Raw genomic sequence first — 21,528 nt, 5'->3', positions numbered from 1 at the left:
TTCATGATCAGATGGGCAATGTAGAAGGCCTTTCGAACCACTTTAGCAACGTGAGTGTCAAACGAGAGGCCACTGTCAACCTGGGTACCCAGGTCCCTGATAACCTCTTCTGTGCTTAGTGGGTTGCCACCTATATGGTAGCTTGGGGTTACCTTGTTTTTCCCGAAGGGTATGACTATACACTTTTTTGCGTTTAACTTCAGGCCATGGCTCTGGCACCAGCTATCAGTTTCCTTGAGACCCCTCTGAAGGATGTCCGTGTCCGATGTACTATCCACTATGGCACCCAGTTTGCAGTCATTCGCAAACTTTGTCAGCCATAGTCCTCGTATGTTTGCCTGTACTTCTGAGAAGTAGATGCCGAACAATAGGGGGCCAAGGACTGAGCCCTGTGGGACACCACTTGTAACCGGCTTGGAGTCTGACATGGCTCCAGCAACTCTAACCCTGTGGGTTCTGTCCTTTAGCCAGTTTGCAACCCATCTTGTGACATATGGGTTTACATTTAAGCTGGTAAGTTTCTCTATGATACCCGAGTGGGGTATTGTGTCGAAAGCTTTTGCAAGGTCAAGGTAGGCTGTATGGACTGCCTTTCCCTCATCAATGGCCTTGGTAACTGTTTCGAAGAATTCGACCAGGTTCAAAAGGCAAGATCTGCCCTTGACAAAGCCAAACTGGGTTGGGTCCAAGGTCTGCAAGTCCCCTATGTCCTTGTTTATGAGTTCCATTATGATCCTGTCCATAGCTTTGCAGATCAGGCTTGTTAAGCTTATGGGGCGGTAATTACCAGGGTCCGTAGAGGCACCACCTTTGTGGAGTGGGACCACAGTTGCCGTACGCCACTCCTTGGGCACATATCCTGTGGTAAGGCTAAGATTAAACAGCTGCCTTATGTGCGGGTTTAGTTCTTCATTGAGTTCATGTAGCACACAGCCGGGGACACCATCCGGTCCCATTGATGCTGTGTTTTTAGCTTTAGAGAGAGCAGCTTTCACCTGCGCATTTGAGATGTCTGGGAGGCTACACTCTGTTGGGATAGTTATCTCTCCTTTTGGGTGGGAAAGGGGGTGAAGTTTGCGCTGAACCTGTCTGCCAGTATGTTGGCAATGTCTGTGGGCTCAGTGATTTTTGTATCATTTTGGACTAATTCTGAGCATATCTGGGAGTTTCCACCCAGGTTTCTGACAGGGCTGAAGAAGGCCTTATGATTGTCTTTTGAATCTATGGCAATTTTTTTCTCAAAGTTGGCCTTTGATGATTTTATGAGGGATCATAGTTTCTTGCTAGTACTGATCAAAGATGCCTTCCCTTTTTGGGATTTTGCTCTATCATGTAATAGCTTTCTCCTCTTATTGTAAAGTTTGTTTATGGCTGGGGTCCACCAGACTGGACGTTTGCCCTTGGTGGAAAGAGTCTTGGTTTTATTTGGGATTGCCTGATCCATGCAGTCCTGAAGGTGTTCATAGAAGGCATTTGTAAGGGCTTCCTCAGCTTGGGTTGTGGTTTCCATTGGCTCGGGGCCTTGAAGGATACCACACCTGTCTTGAGTAGTGTGAAGTTTGCTTTAGAGAAGTTCTTCACTGTGGTCTTTTTTGTTTGGGGTGGGGGCGGGATGTGGATTTCTAGTGAGATTAGTTTATGATCTGATCTCACCAAAGAGGGATATACTTCGGTGTGGAGCATTTTGTCCCCATGTTTGTGATGATGAGATCTAGTATATTTTCTCCTCTTGTGGGGACGGTGACTAGTTGTTCCATGGCATTTGAATTTATGAATTCCAGGAACCTTTGGGCTAGAAAGTTGGGGCTTGAGTAATGTTCCCAGTCTATATTCGGGTAGTTGAAGTCACCCAATATGATGGTGTTTGGTGATACATTTATACCCTCCAGTGTCTTCAGGAAGGCTGTGTGGGTTTCCTGAGTTTGAGAGGGTGGCCTGTAGCATGCTACAAATTGTAGAGCAGTTTTGCCTATGGTTAATTGCACCTGGATGGTTTCCGATGCTTCATGCGTAGCCACCAACCTGGAGGTGTGGGTATCCTTGATGAATATGGATACACCCCCTCCTTTTGTGGTATGGTTCGGGTTTTGGGGCCGGAACGCATGATATGAGGTAAAACCTGATAGTGCCGGGTGCTCTCAGGAGCCTTGAACCAGGTTTCAGTCACAGCACAGACATCGATGTTCTCCATACTGAGAAGGGCCTCGAGTGCGTGCATTTTGAGATTTAGACTTCTGGCATTGAGCAGCATTACCCTTAGTTTCTTCCCGTTTTTGTTTTCTAGGGTGGTAGGTTTAGAATTTGAGCCTTGCCTAAAAAAGGCACTATGGGGGTGGCAAGAGCCTTAGCCAATATCCGGAATCCCAGGGGTGACGGGTGCAAGCCGTCCCTTGCGAAGCAAAGTGGCTTGTCAAGCATGTCATCCCAAGCAGACAGACACTGGATCCCCTTTGAATGACACCACAAATTAAGCTAATTGTTAAAGCTGATCATCTTGTCACTATATTGTGGCATCATTCGTGGTGAAGGAAGGATACTGCTCAGGGTCAGGGTCATACCTGCCTGGGCTACATAATCAGAGAGCTCCTCTATGTCTCTTTTCATGTAGTCCAGGGAGGTACTTCTCAGGTCGTTCACACCAGCATGGACAATGACTGTGTCATACTTGTACTTGCCGTGGAGTGACCTGAGTCCTTATGTTGTGGCGGATTCTAGCACCCGATAGGCAGCTTACCATGACCTTCTCCTTGTTCAGCCTGGTGAGTGGGACGTCAGTGTGTCTGACTATGGAGTCACCTATGACAAGTATGTTTGGTGTTGTATTTGGCCTTAAGGGCAGTGACTGCTTTGCACACTGATTTTGTTTTTTATGTGTTGTTTGTGTGGTGTCTTGAGTTTGCAGTTGCTTGGGTGTCTGCTTTGGAGGCCTTTGCTGTTTAGGTAAATTTTTACTCAGAGCCTCCGAGTATGTCTTAGTGTGTTTGTGTGTTTGATTCAGTGGTGTGGTTGAGTTATGTGAGACTTGTATTGTGGTGTGTGTAGTTGCCTTTTCCTCCTGCCTGGTCTTGCCAGTCCTGAGTTGAGAGAGCTCAGCCTCCAGTTTGGCTAAATAGCTGCATCTCTCGCAAGTGTTAGTGTTATGTGGGAGGAGGAGAGGGTTGTCCGTTTACATGAGGCAATTGTAACATTGCCTCAGAATTCCCAGATTCACCAACTGGGCAGGAGAGGACGCCAGCATCTGACCCTTCGACATGCTAGAAAGAATTATGAGTTGGTATGAGACAGAAAAGTAAAGGGCTTAGCAGGGAAGTGGGCACTCCTGGGGGTTTTGCAAGTGAGGGATTTGTATACTATAGGAGTGCTTGACCTGCAAAGAAAATGCTTATAAGACAAGGGATATGCTTTTAAGACAAGTGCTGAGCTTTTTGAGAAGAAAAAGCAATTAGGAAGAAGTCCTGCGCTTTTTAGTGAAGGTGTAAACTGTTTAGGTTCCTAACAGAGCAGTTCTAAGGGAAAAATTGAAGAACAGACTTTATGGAGCCAGAAAAAGTTTAACCTTGTTAAACTGGCTGCCCGATGCTGCTTTAGTGGCAACTCACTAAATCGCGCTAAAGCACGTTAAGGCGTGCTTGATAGCAGGGGCTGGAAAGAAGCAGGAATATACCCAAAACGGAAAATAAAACTACAGTTTCAAGTCAGTAACCACTCCTACGGGGGGCAGGGAAGCTGCTCAATGTTATTCACTGCCACTGATCAACAGAGACACTTTCCTTTAGCCCAAGCAAAAATGGCCTCACAGAAACTTACAAACAGTTCAGGAAACAGCAAGCCTGTAACTGAACTTTTTTAAATCTCAGAAAAGTGGGAAAAAAGCAAGAATTTTTATAGTACAGGGAGTCAGTCTGATATACCAGATATGCATATGGTATTCACAATAATCCCATAAATATTCTGCCTATGCATTTAGCTAAAAGTATTTAATTGCTGCTTGTTATCAGCATGGCATATGTTTACAATATAAAAACAGAATATGCATATGCAAATATGGCAGAGCTATATGGCCATGAGAAAGTGGTTAGGCAACAAAACCACTTGTTCATAGATAGGTAAAGGCTATTGGCCCTAGGGCCTATATAAGCCTAGCCAAAAAGGTACACTGGCTTTCGCCACCCAAGAAAACTATTTTCCTGTGCCCCTGTCGAGCAGAGCCACAGAGGTGATCCCCGAGGTGAATTTCCTATTTCCCATCCAGTCATCAAATTTTTTCTTGAAGAGTGCTAATGAGGAGCTCTGTTTGACATAGATAGGTAGTCTGTTCCAGAATATGGGAAGTCTCTGGGACAGGAATCTATCCCTCCAGCATGTTCTGTTTATTGCAGTGACAAGGTTTAGGTCCCTAGAGCGTGTAGCTCAGAGGGATTGGGATTTCTTTAAGTGGAGCATGTCCAACAGCTCTGGGTTTGACATAACTTTTTTTGTTAGGCAGAGATCGCCTCTGAGTAGGCGATATGCGATTGAGTAAAGCTGGAGTTTTTTGAGATGGCCTGCGTAGGGCATCTGTTTGAGGCTGGTAATCCTCTTTGTGAGGTATTTCTGCAGCCTTTCCAGTTGTTGTAGATGTGTTGTGAGGTACATACCAAAAGGAGTGTTGTACTCTATAATGGGTCTAATGAGTGACAAGTAGAGGGGAATAATGACCTCTTTTTTCCTGGATGAGAAACCTTTTGTGATGAGGTGTGCCACTTGTGTCTGTTTACAAGCCCCAACCCCCTAAAAAAAACACAGCACTGAAGAATGCTGTGCAATATTAGGGAGATGGCCCAAGAGGCATCTACCACCACAGCCCCAGGGTATATGGTATGTTCGTTATTGTTCCATCGCTCTGCCTTTTTATATGAATCTGGGACACCAAATGGAGCACTGACTGTGACCCAATCATCTAGGATTCATACCTCTCAACCTCTTAGAGCAAGAAATGTAAACAAAGCCATAAATAATGGGGGGACAGCAACCCAAACAGTCATTTTTTTAAAAATATTGTTCTTACAAACCTAGAAAATTGATAGAGTACTAGGTTTTACATTATCATGAATTTTCTGAAGAGTATGAAGTTTGAAACCCAAATCTCTAATTATTTTCTGACTTCAGTCCTCAATGACATGCCAATTATTTGCTAGAAAACCACAATTTTATGAGGAAAAGACCAAAAATATGGGACAGAAATGTGGGCATTCTGAGAAAATCTGAACAGTTGAGAGGTATGGTACAATTTGTGGTCTTTTTCCTGGGGTGCCAAGTAGTGAGGGGTAGAAGTGAATGCACCTGATTCCCTTACCTCTTCTGCAGGTGAAATGGCTTTGAACACACTTGGAGGAACACTGGATGGTGTGGTTTATCTGGTGGAGAATGAAGAAAACCCCACTCATGCCACGATGGAAGAAGAAGGGGTGAGTGGAGGAAATGCCCCTTCCAGGAGAGATGGGGTGTCCTTTGCCATCTATTACATGTCACACCTCTCTCCAAAGTCTATTATATGTCCCTCCTCTCTCCTAATTGGGTATATGCAGCTAGGGCTGTGAAGAAGAGAAGAGAAATCCTCAAACCACCCTTGATGGCTATTTGCAGACTTAACTTTGTTCAATACACTCTTTAATCACAATGCATTTTTTCACCTTGTTTACTTTTTGGTTCCTGTTATGTGCTGTATAGTGTCCCCAGAGACAGTAGTATCTAAGGTGGTTTCAGACAAAACTTTTTTTTTATTAAGTTCTGTGACTTCAAGGTGTGAAAGTAAAGGGACTTTACTTTCATGTTGGTGCATGCAGGGATTTACTCCTGTGAAGTCTTCAATGATTTTTTATACAGGTAAAATCTGCAGAAAGCTCTCTTCGGGCCTCCACTGAAAAAGGGCTATTAGCCCAATTGGACTAACCTGGTTAACAAACGTCAGGTAAATAAAATAAATAAATAAGCACTCTTGGGTTGGAGTTCATATGTTAAGATGTTATGTTGTTTTCATCAAAGTAGTTCCGTAGAATTATTGTTTGGTACATGTGCTTGGGAAGCTGGGCTTTAATAGTAATGGACCATCTGTATTTCTAATTCTACAATGCTGTTGTGAATTGTACCACACAATCTGACATAAAGTAGCTTGGCTAGATATGTGAAACAATGCTGTGTGACAGTGATTCACTGATGATTACAGCTAAAAGGTTTGCTTCACACAATTCTCTATCGCATCTTTATTGCAATATATGAGTTGCCATTCATCTTTATGAATCTTATAGGGATTTCAGTAAAGTGAACATATTTACTAGCATTATATAACAAAAAGCTGTGCCTCTTATAAATGTTAAAATGATATGCTCAATAATAATGGTGTGTCATAGTAATTGTTCATTATGTAATTAACAGGACTTGAGTGTTTTCCCGTCTGATCATCAGACAGAAAAACAAGCAAATAAACAAAGGCATTTTTCTTTTGTGACAAAGGCATTTGAAATCTTCCAGAAAAGCAAGGTACAAAAAAGTTAGAATTTAGCAAGGAAACTCATAAAATATTTTGCTTAAATGAATTGACTGATGTTTGAAGAATTACTGCACTCAAGAAAAGAAATTGTGGTATATAAAGTCACTGCTTACTCCATGCTAATGCTTGTCTTTACTAAAATAATAAACCTTCTAAGCTGTAACAGCTGATAAGCTACCAGTACATTAGGTCAAAAAAGCAAAGCATAATTAGTTATAAAAGCAATAAGTCCATGGAGTCTTACAAGCTGTATGACTGATAGCTGTAATTTTATGCCATACCAGTCCATGACTATGAGCTGTTTCTGTAATTCAGGGTTTGATTCCAACAGTCTGCATTCACTTATTGTGTAACTGAGCAAGTCATGTAACAAGGCAGTGTTTCTTTGTCACATCTGAATAGGTACACTTCTGTTTAGTGGGGTTTTCTGGTTAAAAATAAGATATCTTAAAAAAATAATGAATACTGTGTCACGGTTCATCAGCTTCAGCAGTAGCTTATAGGTCTCTTGTTATTTTTATGTAATAATGAGAACTATGTTTCACCTTTTGGATAGATTTATCATTGTTTCCAATGCAATATGTACTGTACCAAGAATCATAAATAAAACTTTCATTTTCAGATGCTCATTCTTCATTTGGGAAACACGGTTTATCATTGTTAGTCCTAAAACTGATAAATATTCTTTGACTTCTTAAGCAGTTTTGCTTCAGAAAGGATTTTAAATAAGATGACTACACATCGTAACTGACCTCCAGGCAAACTGAACCATAAGTCATAGGTAGTTATTTTGTCCCAGTTTTTGTGAGGAATTGTTAAGTTTTAATAGTAAAACCATCATGGCAGTTCTGCAAGAATAATTTTAAATTCAGGATTTGGTTGTATTAGCTTTGAATACCTGTTGGTTATATATGACTAGCTAGTATATAACTGAATACAGACTTTACTAACTAGGGGGAGTTGACAATCTTTGCTGTGGAAGTCATGGCTGAAGGAAATTGAGCATTGCATTTAATGTCAGCTTGTAGACAAAGTGCACTCTCTTAATAAAAATGAAACTTTCTATTGCACCATTTATCATAATTGGTCATACCCAATTTAATTTAGTAAACATTTTGGTAAGCAAAACTCATCAAGTTTGTAGTTGTCTACATTCAAGCAAAAGCTGAGAACACAAAACTGTCAGAAAAAATGTAACTGTGTGTGTGTGTGTGTGTGTGTGTGTGTGTGTATTCATGCATATTATATATGCACACACACACACACACACACACATATATATTTATATATATATATATATATATATATATATATAAAGTATGCACATATACAGATATAGATGTGTATGTGGGTGTGCGTGCGAATGGATTCAATAGACAATCTCAAAATACTGAAATGTTGAATTTCAGTATTTCGAGACTGAATAGTAGAAAACCCAGATACCCAAAAACCCAAAGCCGCGAAAAGCACAATTGCGACCACACACACACACACACACACACACACACACACACACACACACACACACACACACACACACACACACACACACACACACACACACCTACCTAACTACACTACAACAAACACAACATAACACGCAAACACTCCCTCCAGTTATATATACTAGCTCCAAGGTTACACTAAACACATAAACACACAAAAACCACCACTACACACACTGAAATCCCTACCCAGTACCCTTACATAAATACCACTTACCTGAACCCCAGGTAAATCCACAAACCACACCACGTCACAAACATGACACCACGATAGTGGATTCGACATTTCCACATTCTACATAGTCCAGTTTCGTGTAACTGCACTTTCCACTATTCAGTCTCAAAATACTGAAATTCGAGATTTCAGTATTTTGAGAGTGCCTAGTGAACCCGCGTGAACATATGTATTTCTGAGAGTGCCAAGTGACAAAAAGGTCACAAATTCAGCATGATTTCTACTTATATAAAGTATTTAGCCATATAATATAAACAAATAGGTTCATAGGTTAGTACTAAGCTAACTGCCCTTGTGAGCCATTTTAAGCCTAGCCAATTATCTCTTGTTAGACTCAAACCCTGCACTTTGTGTTTGTAAGGCAAACACCTTAACCATTAGGCCACCCTCCCAACCTTGGTAACCAAAAAATCTAAGACAAATATGTTTTTAACCAATTTCTTCCTACAGGTTCAGCATGCTACAGAACTAAATACAGATATTGAAAAAGTTGCAGTTATATTTCATAAGAACACAGTCATTGCAAAATTCAATAGTTAAAATCATGTAAATACAAATAAATGAAGTTATAACATTATGTGTAGTGCTTTTGCAATTTTTTTTTCCACAAGTAATCCATTATAACATAGACTGCATGATAATTCAACCCAAGTTCGGGCAAAATGTTAAAGCAGTAACTTGATAGCACGTTGATGCTGTTGCTGGTATTGCTGATAGAAGAGAAAGTAAGATTTATAACCTGGACATGTGCAGGTGACATCTGTCACTTGGTGAAATTGCCAAAGGAAATGTTGTAACTCTTGCTTGCAATAACTTAAAGACCATAGAAACTCTACTTAATTAAATCCAGCTGGGTTCCTTGTAGCTTTTAGAGACTGATGTAGACTCTTAGCTTAATCAAAGGAAGGCTCATATCTGTTTCACTAATGTTATCCATATCTTCCACAGGAGATGAAACATTATAAAATGGCTCATAAGCACCTCAGGAAAGAACAGGAAAATAGATACCTTTAGAAAACTGGTTCTGAAGTGAAATGCTGCCTTCAATCCTGGACACACAACTGAGGAAGTGGCAACATGGCTAAAGAATCTTGCCCAGTCTGTCAGCCCCTGGTGGGGTGGGCACTTCCCTAGGTTAAACTCATATTTTTCCAAGGATCTGTATTAAAGATGGGGGGTAGAAAAGGTTCTATTTTTGATCACTTTTAAATTGACTCCCAAGACAGATCCTTGTCTTAATATCTCTTAAGAAAGCTAAAACAACGTCATGGATGGTTATTAGTTCCCTGGCAACTGCAGTGAAATTTCAATGGGATGAAGAATACCCTTAAATAGAGTTTTCATTGATTAACAACACTCTGGTCAAATCAGAAAAATCAGTCACTGTGGTATGGACAGTCAAAAATAAGTGATCTGTCCACAGCATAGCCCAAGATGAACCCATGATTGCTGAGATGGAAAAAATAGATGCTAAGACATAGTGACTCTAATAACAGTTGATTAATTACAGGACAATGATTCCTTCTTCTGTACGTTCCTCTAACCCAGGTTGGGATGATGGAGGACTTGCCGTACACTGACCACACTTCTCATGGATATAACATGAGCAATGAGAACAACCTTTCTTTGTGGTTCTGCAGATCATGTCACATTTGGGAACATTCTTAAACTTCTGAAGGGATATTTTAAGTGGGAAAATAACAAATTGTCTTCCATGAAAAATGATAGACTGAGCTACTAACACCATTTGCCATACAATAAATGAAGGCCTCTGTCAGTGCTTTAGTAAATAAATCATAGGGTTTGGCCTCCATAACAAACAGGTTCCATCCTTACCAGACTTTAATAAACTCCCATATGACAAAAAGAACATAATCCTTAACCAGCTGGGTAAAACAGTATAGTTTAACCACCCTGAGGATCGATGCTGCCTACTACAAGCATTTAAGGTACAGAACCAGGAGAATACCCTAAGGCAGACTGAAGAGTTGACTCAGGACATTAGATATATCTCTGAGAAAAATAATTAATAAATTATTCCAGACGGCAGAGGAGTTTGACAGGCATGTGATGAAATATGGCTAACACTGTGGATGCCCACTCTAATGCTACAGCTATAGGTATTCTTCTTAACAAGAATGTTAACCTATGAATCAAACATTTTCCTGATCACATAAAGGGTCAGCTGTTAGATGCCCCTGGTACAAATAACTTGTTTCAGGCTCTTTCTCAAAAAAATCTCAACATTTGAAAGGAAGAGCAATAAATTCTGCAAAAAAATTACTCTAATGTCCATTTTTCGATATTCCGGGACTCCATTTCCAAGCCTTTGACTTTTTATTGAAGACAGAATAACCATCAGTTCCAGAGGAAGCAGCAATCAAAAAATGGGGTGAGGCTAAGCATCACCATGGGCAGAAAGCAATAGACTTGGTTACCTCCTCCTTCTGTCAATAATCTTCCACAAAGACTCTCAGGCATGATGTCTTCTATCCTACTTAGATGGTAGGAAGATTTCCTTCTTCTGGAAGTTCAACTTTCTCCTGAATTTTAGAGTAATAAGTTTGGGAGAATATAACTACAAGCTACTCTCTAGAATTTGACCCATTTACATCTTTTTGGAGTATCCGGTTGTCAAAAAAGAATGAGCTAAACATTGGCTATTAGATAGATAGATATCTAGATAGATAGATAGATAGATAGATATATTTTGTGTCTATCTATCTATCTATCTATCTATCTATCTATCTATCTATCTATCTATCTATCTATCATTTGTTTACTGGGAAAGTCTTACTTGGAACAAAGACAATTTTCAGTGGAGGCCTGGGAAGAAACTCTTCAGACGCATATGTTTGAAACATGGGCAGAAAATGGAGCATCTGGCGGAAACCCACATGAACACAGGGAGGACATGCAGACTCCGCACAGAAGGCACTCCAGCCAAGAATTGAACTGGAGAATCTCTTGCTGTGAGGCAACAATGCTACCACTGCACCACTGCTATATTGCAGCTTGTAACCATTGGACTGAAAATAAATGATATCCTGTCTAGAAATAATACTGGAATGTTATTAAAGCCTTCTTCTGGTTCCAAAATAAAGGTGACCTGTGAAGGCTCATCAATGACATGTCTCATACAAACAACTGTGAGGCACTAAAACATTCAAGCTGCTTAGTCTGCATGCCATTTTTCCTTTTTTATAAAAGATACCTTCAACATCACCTTGTACATGAAGGATGCTTTAACATTTTGTCTGCAGAGCCCAGTGACAGTTTTGGAGATTATATTTAGAAAACTACCAGTAATAGATCACTTCCTTGCCTATTGGTCTTTCTTCTGGATATAGGGTTACCAACAGATGTATGCCTTTATTATTTGCCTACATAAGACAAAAAAGGGGTTCATATATGCCTTTATATCGGTAACTAATGTAGAGTCAGTAGAACAGGTCGAGAAATCACTAAACCTAGCTGCAAATTTCTTTTTCAAAGTCTAGGATTCACAGATGTACAGCTTAGGCACTGGTTAGCAGAAGAAACTGTACGTGGTCATTTGGAATATGGAGAACTAGGCATTCTTATTTCCACACAGAAGAAGATAACTGCAACAGCACACATTTCCAAGTAAAGGCAACTTCATAGCCTTGGGTTACATGTCTTTTTATTCTCTTTGACCTAAATATGAGACTGTGTTTTCTTGGTTTCATATAAAGTTGAACAGGAAGAGTCCATTGGTTCTCAAAGTACATTTATGAAACCCAGAAAGCATATCCTCCCTCTTGTTCAAGCAATGACCAAGGAACTCACTATCAGATTTCAGGGAATTCAGATCTCCCTTTTCTCTCCCATAAACCAAATCGGTGTCTAACTATAGCTGCATCAGACTACTCTTGGAAGATATGCTTTGAACTCAAAGCAAGTGGTCCATGGAACAAAGGAAGAAGCACATGAAACTGAAAGAGATGATGGCCATTCATTAATTGTTGATGACTTTTAGTCAGTTCTGAGACTATGGACATTTTCCAATGTAAAGATTATGTGGAATATAACTAGCTGGGAACCTGTTTTGTTTTCCCTCTGCAGATTAATCATGCGGGAAATGACAATTTAGTCTCCGCAGCTCTAAGTAATATGGACCAGACAGCATAAGCAAGAAGAGATTGCCAGACAAAAACCGAAACCAGACATTTCTGGATATTGCAACAAAGTGGGGCAATCTGTTGACAAACCTATTTGCATCTCAAGTGAATCATCAAATTTTTTTGTTATCAGATTCCAAGAGGGGCCTTGGCAACTAATGCCTTATCAATCTGGGTGGGATCAGTATATTTTGTATGATTTTTTTTCTATGACCCATCATTCCAAATGTGACATAAAAGTAAAAGAAACAGCAAAACTTAGTGTGATAGCTCCTGAGTGGCCAGGACAAGTGTGGTACTACCTTCTCATTGTAGAAACTTGTAACAGACACAGAGACAGTGATGATCTTTCCCATTCATTGCAAACTACTAACTTAACATGAAGTGACATGCAGATTTCTCACTCAGCAGGAAAGGCCACTGCTACACCCCAACCTCAAGAGCCTAAGACTGACAGCTTGGAAGGTAGCAGGCTAATTCTACACAGCCATTTATTCTACACAGGTGCTCTACATATAATAAAAGAAGCAAGAAGACATAACACCAGCAAGCCATACAATGCCTTTGTACTCCTCAGTTAAGATTTTTCTGTCATTAATTTTGCCTGCATCCCACAAGAATTATGAGTTTCAGTTAAAACAAAAAGCAAGTTGGGTTTGAAGGGGTCTGTAACCCCAGACCACCTAAATGACCCCTTTGCCATCATTATACCTGAAGTTTTTAGTACAAAAGCTGACTCTGTCATCTCTTGAAGTTTATTTAAGCGTGAGGAACCTTATGGTACCTTCTACAGGGCAGGGTATACTTTCACAGTCTTCTTTCATGATATGATTAGTTCCCATTTTTCTTTTCTAATCCTGTAAACAAGGAGTGGATCTTACACGCCAACGATATAAAACAGACAATTAATGTAGACTATTTAATTCAGTTCCATCATGGCATAGAGACATGAATCCCTGACTACAGCACTAAGGTTTGTCTGGTAGTGGCCACTGGTGGATCCAGCCAAGGACAAATGTGACCAAGGTTGAGTCCGCCATCCAGGCAGAAGAGCGATTGTGAAAGTTTTCGTGTAAGAGTGCTTCCTGTGGAACATTGCACTCTCTTGCATAAAGACTAAAGGGAACAAGTCCCAGTGAGAGTACATGCATTCCAGCTGGTCATTGTGAGCAAGCACAAGTATTCCAGCTGGTCATTGTGAGCAAGCACAAGTATTCCAGCTGGTCATTGTGAGCAAGCACAAGTATTCCAGCTGGTCATTGTGAGCAAGCACAAGTATTCCAGCTGGTCATTGTGAGCAAGCACAAGTATTCCAGCTTATCCTTGTGAGCAAGCATAAATATTCCAGCTTATCCTTGTGAGCAAGCACAAGTATTTCATCTTATCCTTGTGAGCAAGTATGAGTATGTACTCTGAGACACTCAGCCTAGCTCAGCTTTGCACCTTTCTTATCAGATAACATGAGCTCGGGAAAATCTTTTAACCTCAATGTCCCCAGCCATTGGGTTTTCCTCATTTTGTCTCCTGATGCCATAAATGGAAAGGATTAAATGGGCCCTTAAGGGTCAAGTTGACAAAAATGCATAGTAAAACAAAGCAAAAACAAATAAATAAATAAGGTAGACCATTCATGTGTGTCTTTTAAGCCAGACAAACAAATCAGACCTGCATCTAAGCAAATGTCCTTGGGTCATTTGTTAATTGCATCACCTACTGCTATGGAAATTATGATAAGAAGACCCTGCATGGACAGGTTATTTTGCATTCTCCAAGTACAGTTGCTGCTAGTGTAATGTGTTTTTCAAACACATTTTCCCCAGAGTATTTATTAAGCTGCCATCTGGACTCCCTCTCACGCAGTCTCCAAGCATTAGTGGCAGGATGTTTAGTGCTGAATTAGGGATGGTGTTATCACAGACATATTTTAAGGTATGCTGTAAACTTACAGCATCATATCTGGGGTCAGAATCCTGCCCAGTAGCTTTCAACTTCAGTCAGGGACAAAAACAAAAAATAATGGAAGGACACATTTACCTATTACCTCAGACTTACTTAAAAGGTTAATAGAACAATGGGATTTGCATCTTCTGAGCATTAAGACGTAGGAAATCCTGATATGTGGTACTACTGAGTGGCTACCATCCTTAGTGACTTATCAGAAAATTAAATGTTTTATGAGGAACATGATAAAAATATTAGAGAAAATCAGGTACAGTTATGAACAATGTCCTTCTGTGCTATGATAATCATATACAGATACAAGCAGTACAAATGTGTGAGGGTTCTCGCATAGCCACTGTGCTCATATAGAAGGAAAAGTACTGCAGCAGGGGTTACACATGCTCCCTGGTAATGTCAAGGAATCATACTGCAGCAGGGGTTACACATGCTCCCTGGTAATGTCAAGGAATCATACTGCAGCAGGGGTTACACATGCTCCCTGTAATGCCAAGGAATCATACTGCAGCAGGGGTTACACATGCTCCCTGGTAATGTCAAGGAATCATACTGCAGCAGGGGTTACACATGCTCCCCGGTAATGTCATGGAATCATACTGCAGCAGGGGTTACACATGCACCCTGGTAATGTCAAGGAATCATACTGCAGCAGGGGTTACACATGCTCCCTGGTAATGTCAAGGAATCATACTGCAGCAGGGGTTACACATGCTCCCTGGTAATGTCAAGGAATCATACTGCAGCAGGGGTTACACATGCTCCCTGGTAATGTCAAGGAATCATACTGCAGCAGGGGTTACGCATGCTCCCTGTAATGCCAAGGAATCATACTGCAGCAGGGGTTACACATGCTCCCCGGTAATGTCATGGAATCATACTGCAGCAGGGGTTACACATGCTCCCTGGTAATGTCAAGGAATCATACTGCAGCAGGGGTTACACATGCTCCCTGGTAATGTCAAGGAATCATACTGCAGCAGGGGTTACACATGCTCCCTGTAATGCCAAGGAATCGTACTGCAGCAGGGGTTACACATGCTCCCTGTAATGCCAAGGAATCATACTGCAGCAGGGGTTACACATGCTCCCCGGTAATGTCATGGAATCATACTGCAGCAGGGGTTACACATGCTCCCCGGTAATGTCATGGAATCATACTGCAGCAGGGGTTACACATGCACCCTGGTAATGTCAAGGAATCATACTACAGCAGGGGTTACACATGCTCCCCGGTAATGTCAAGGAATCATACTGCAGCAGGGGTTACACATGCTCCCTGGTAATGCCAAGGAATCATGCTTGTACTTATAGGTGTCTCATTCTGAAAATATTTGTGCACATCATTTTCTGATAGAGGTCGGTTTTACTAGGCTGATATTATGAGATTCTCCTGCTCAACTCAATTCTTATTGGCAATTAGTACATCTTTCTATTGCACTGGATATTAGGTGGCGGGAGCTTTGCACTATGTTAGGTCTCAGACTGATAACAACATTTTTTCCATGTCCTCCTCTGACTGCTAAAAATGAGAGCTGTGACAGTTACATTATCCTTTATTGCTAGAATTCATGCTGATGGTCACATTATGGGGATATAACATCCCACTCTCTTAGAATGCCTTACATCTGCCTGTGACTTATCCTATTAGTATTATAACTGCTTTGCTCTTCCTTTTCAAATGTTTATGGGTATGGTGTATACCCTGAACAAAACAGCACTTTCTATAATATAACAGGTTCGTATAAGCTCTCTCTAGACTCAGAACACATTAACTTTATGTACACATTTTACAAAGCTGACCAATAAACTCAAATATTTTATAGTTAAAAGCACTCTTTGCAGTTCAGGATTATTTTATTTTTATCAAAGGCATATTAGTGTATTACAGTAAGAATAAAAGACATAGCTTATCATTTGACATTTATTGTTAAACTATGCTGATGTGGCAGATTTGTGATAAAAACATCCAGTGCTGAAAGAAGTCTTTTGAGGTCTGAATAAATAGAAGCAGTTATGGTGGGATTTAAATTATCATCAGCAGTTCCAGTGACATGTAGTTTAAATGCTTTTGTATACAATGGGGGTTTAAACTGTATTCATAGAGATCTGTGATACTGGCATTTCTGTGACTTCTATTTTAATCAATGTACCTAAAATGCAGCAGACAACTAGAGAGGAAAAAAGTAAAAAAAAAATCTTAAGAGGTATGCATGTAGTGCTAATTTAATCTTGAGAGATTTTCTTTTTAAATGTTTGAAATTACTGCAGCAACCAAGATCTGCATTGCAGTTCAAGCAAAGTATTCATTCTGTATGAGGTGAACTGTACTTGTTTGATCAGGGCTTAGTCTGATATGCCAACTAGAACTGGCTTTGGTTCTGTTCTAGCCATATTCTTGATTGTAACCACTCTTACAGACAGATATTATTATAGTTACATGCCTCTGATTGTTTATTTATTTATTTATACTGCATCATGGTTGCCACCTAGATATGAATCTGATACCACTGTAGCATGAATTCAAATATATGTGGAATTGTAGCTCAGGAGTTAGATGTCTGGTCCAATAAACTAGGAGTCATGAGCTTAAATGTCATCAATGCCTCTTCTTGTCCTTTATTGTAGTGTCACTGGTGCAATAGGTAGCACGATTGCCATTGGTGCAGAAAGCTGTGGGTTTTATTCCAAGCAGATTGATAGATGACATTGCAGTGCAGCATAAAGAGGGTGCTGCACTCCTGCTTGTGCGATACTTTGGATGAGATGTTAAACTGAGGCCCCAATGGCTTGAGGATGACCCAAGGTGGTATATTCATACTACTGGGGAAACTTGACTAGGGCACAGGAGAGCTACTATTTTCAATAGGTGACATGGTAGCTCAAGTGGATGTAAACAATCCCACAGCACCTATTGAAAAGAGTAGGAGAAGTTTCCAATGCCCTGGCCAAATTTCCCCTAGTAGTATAAATGTACCTCCATGGGTCGCCCTGACCACTGAAGAGAGTCTACCAACCTAGTGGGAATAACCTGCGAGTAGAACCTTCGACAAACCATCACAGCTCCGCTGTTAAAAAAATGCTTTAATCAACATCTTAAAAGCACAGAATGACAAGAACTGTTAAAATAAAACAAAAAGCAGGAATGAATCAAATTCCAATAAGCGCTTTCATCTAAAATAACCTTCTTCACTGTTAAAATACAACAAAAAGCAGGAATAAATCAAATTCCGATAAGCGCTTTTGGCTAAAATAGCCTTCTTCAGATAGCGCTTATCGGAATTTGATTCATTGAAGGCTATTTTAGCCGAAAGCGTTTATTGGAATTTGATTCATTCCTGCTTTTTGTTTTAACAGTTCTTGTCATTCTGTGCTTTTAAAACATTGATTAAAGCATTTGTTTTAACAGCAGATCCAGGGTGGTTTGTCGAAGGTTCTACTTGCAGCTTTATTCTTCCCTTGGCAACTTTAGCAATTGTAACAGTGTTTTTATTTGTAGTGGGAATAACCTGGTCAACAAAAGGCTAAATAAAAAAAAATAAAATAAAATAAATAAAATATTGATTGACTGATTTATTAAGTATGAATTTAGAGGAATGCGGTGGAGCTTGACTAGTGCTATGTGAGATACTAAGATTCAGAAAGAGGGACCCAAACAATGCCTCCCTTTAGTAATTAGCTGGGTTCTCTGGCATACTTCAACTTCAGTAGGCCACAAATAAATTAGTATAGCAACGTCTCAGTGATCTGTTGTCCCCAGTAATGTGTACAGCTATGACATAAGGGGGGGTGCTCAACAAATGGCTATGTATTCAGGTTAAGTGTATTCTGCAGAAAGTATACTATATTGTAATGCCATAATATATGCTCTGTGCCATTTAGTCACATTGAATAATGCTGATGTGACACCTGGACCCCATGTAAAAATGGGGAAAAAAGGGACTGATGATGACAACCATTTGATTTGCCTGTTCCTGCAATTTGTACAATATAACATATCTGCACTTAGCCTAAACCTTTGCATTTTTTGCCAAAAATCTCAGTGTCCTATGCTGACCTCTAAGACTGCAAAGTTTGCAAGTCATCATTGTTTCGTTATAGTTTTTGGATCACACATTGTACTTTTGGGAGGGTATTAAATATAAAAAAAAAATCCTGCATCGATCGGCATACATTCAATGCTTTTTTTTGTTTGGGGGGGGGGGGGGTGCTGTGATTTGCCATTACCTTAGGTTTAGCTCCACCTTTTGAGTATGGGTTACTGACTAGGCTTATAGTCTGCAGAATGGCTGCCTAGTACTTGCGTATGAAGGTATGAATATATTAATCTACCCTTCTGCTGATAAACATAGGGTTATTTGGAGCTTCCCATAATGTGCATTTATTAATAAGCATCCTTAACTAGAATTTAGTACTGAATATATTTATTTTTTTCGTGCAATTTTTACTTCATTACTTTTAACTCAAAGGTATAGGGATGATTTCCCTAATCAACAGGGGTTACCAGTGGCATCTCACAAGGCTCTATACTGGTGAAAGTTAATTTCAGACTATTCTTCTCAGATGCTATATGCTAATTATTACAAATAGAGTAACATAATTGCTTTAATAAATATTGAACATCACCAAGATTGTCTACAAATTGCAAAAATTACACATCTGGTGCAGTAGTTAGCTTTAATGTCACTACATTTAACTTCATACAAAATGATGATTACAAAATAAATGATCAAATCATAAAATGTGATATTATTTAAGCAGTTTGGAGAGTGGCAGTCAGTAGTTTAAATTATGACCATTGTGTATCTGCTAAAGCTAAGGAAGCATATTCTGTAACTCACTGAATTCTGTAAGACATTCCATATCTCTCTAGACCACGGGTTCCCAAAGTGTGCACCGTGGCACCCTGGGGAGCCACTGCTTCCTCACAGGAGCACCGCAAACTAATAAGCTAAATCACGAAATATAAACTGAAAAGTAATACTAATGCCTAATGTCAACGCATGGTAGTTCTGGCGGCTCTGGGTTTATATTATAAACTACAAATTCAACTGTGTCCTATTCACTGTTGCTTATTTATTACCTATGACTACTAGAACATTATTGGAACCAGTTATGTTCATCTAAAATAAATGCTGCCACATACTTTACAGTAATAATGGACCAAGATGATATAGTGTCTGACCTGAACGTTTATTATTACTACAAGATGGGGTAAATTCCATGCAGTCATTTAAATTCTCGTCAGTAATACGCTGTGGTGCAAGCTAAAGACCACTGGCTAATCCTGATCTGAAGCACTGACAAAGCCTGCCAGTTTTCCTTAACATTGTTAGTGCATGGATCCTTGGAGTTGGCCCCACATTGTCTTCACCTTCAGCTTCTTCTCCTGCATCCTCAACATCTCCAAACCCTCTCTCAAGCACAATGAGTTGCAGCATGGCACAGAACCAGCATGAAATGGACCATTTGTATTCTCCACCTCCATACTCTTCGTGTGGGGAGCTTTATCAAGATACTTCAGCTTTCCTTGCAACGTCAAATGGATCAATTTCGTATCCCCTCTCCTTTCTATCCTTCACCCAGGACAAACCCAGACAGTGGTCTATTTCCAATGATCCCAGATTGCTCTTTGTTTCAGCCTCAGTGTCAGTGGGACTGCCATAGTGTCCCTGAACATAAACCATTCCAATGTCCGATAGAATCCATTCGGGTGCAACCACCACTCACCCCTCTTTCAACAGTCTGTAACTTCACCATGGGAGCCCCGACAGGGGATGAGACCCAGCTTCCTGGCACATACTGCCCACAGAACGTACCGTTGAGACCTATACTTTGACCCAGAAAGTATCCAACCCAGCCCAGCAAGACTTCAGCGCACAAAAGACCTTACCCCTGGCCAGCTGAAGGCTGCGATTGTCACTTTTCACGATCTGATGAACTGACATGGCACATCAGAATCCACACGGGTCACAAACCATTCCAGTGCTGCATCTACATGAGGAACATCAGTAGGAGTGACCACCTCACCATGCACATCTGCACTTGTACAGGGGTGAAGCCATTTGCCTGTGATTACTATGGAAGAAAGTTCACCTGGAGCAATGAGAGGAAGTGACATACCAAGATCCACCTGTGGCAGAAAGAGAGAAAAAGCTCTGTCACCTCGGCCACTACCTCATCAACAGCTGCAGCCTCAGAGTGGTGTGCTACTGGAAACCTTAACTTAGTCAGCTCATCAGCTGCAGAAACAATGGGGACAATGTGCCAGCAGCAGCAGCAAAGCACTGGTTAGCTGTCCATGGTTGGTGGTACATCCAGGACAGCATGAGACGGAGCCACCACAAACACTACTGCACACTTCTTATCCCACCTAACAGAATGTAACTCTTTTATGACATTTAGATAAGAACTCAGTGACTGAAAGGAAACCACAGAAGCAGCAAATACCTTACAGTGTTTGAAAACCACACCATGTGTAATACTGTGCTGTCGGTTATTAACAGGATGTGTTGATTTAACTCAGTAATGTAGAGAGTCAGAATGCTAATACACACACACACACACACACACACACACACACACACACACACACACACACACACACACACACACACATCATACACATACACATATACACACACACACAACAATGCACACTATTTTTTTTTTTCGTGGTCTGCAGTAAGGCGTGTATTAACAACAGCGGTAGCTGGGGTAACAGGAAGAAAACTTGCTGTTTAGGGCTGGAGAAAGTGGGAGTGGATTAGTGAGTCCTAATCATAAAAGCTGTTTTTGTGCCACTAGGAGGGTTCTTTATTTAATGTTCATGGCTGAACATTTAACAAGACGTCTGAAAATGAGATGTTTGTTTTCTAAAAAAAATAGAAAAGGAAAAATGAGAAAGAGCAGGTTACTACAGCCAGTGCAGTTAATGATGAGGCACCAAAGTAGTACAGTTGGGACAAACGGGAGAAGGTAATGTGATTTATTCCTTTTAGGCTGCCTTAAATACAGTTCATATATAAATAACTGTCGGTATTGCGTGATCTTAGTGCTGAATTAGTTTTCAGAGATTGTATCAACTGAATATTGTTGTGATATAAGTCAAGTGAAGTTTTTGAAGTATTTCTTCTCCTATGTATGTTTAAAAATGGATAG

General features: G+C 40.3%; 1 protein-coding gene and 1 pseudogene across 3 annotated transcripts in view; both read left to right on the top strand.

Moving 5' to 3' along the window:
* Window positions 1-21,528, top strand: part of PLCH2 (phospholipase C eta 2) — a 1,923,638-nt gene that overhangs the window by 443,898 nt on the left and 1,458,212 nt on the right. The window lies entirely within an intron of this gene.
* Window positions 19,526-20,662, top strand: LOC122794728 (annotated as a pseudogene).

Source organism: Protopterus annectens, chromosome 2.part1, assembly GCF_019279795.1.
Source record: "Protopterus annectens isolate FY-2018-M chromosome 2.part1, PAN1.0, whole genome shotgun sequence".
NCBI classification, from domain to species: domain Eukaryota; kingdom Metazoa; phylum Chordata; order Ceratodontiformes; family Protopteridae; genus Protopterus; species Protopterus annectens.
This window is presented reverse-complemented; position numbering and strand designations above follow the sequence as displayed.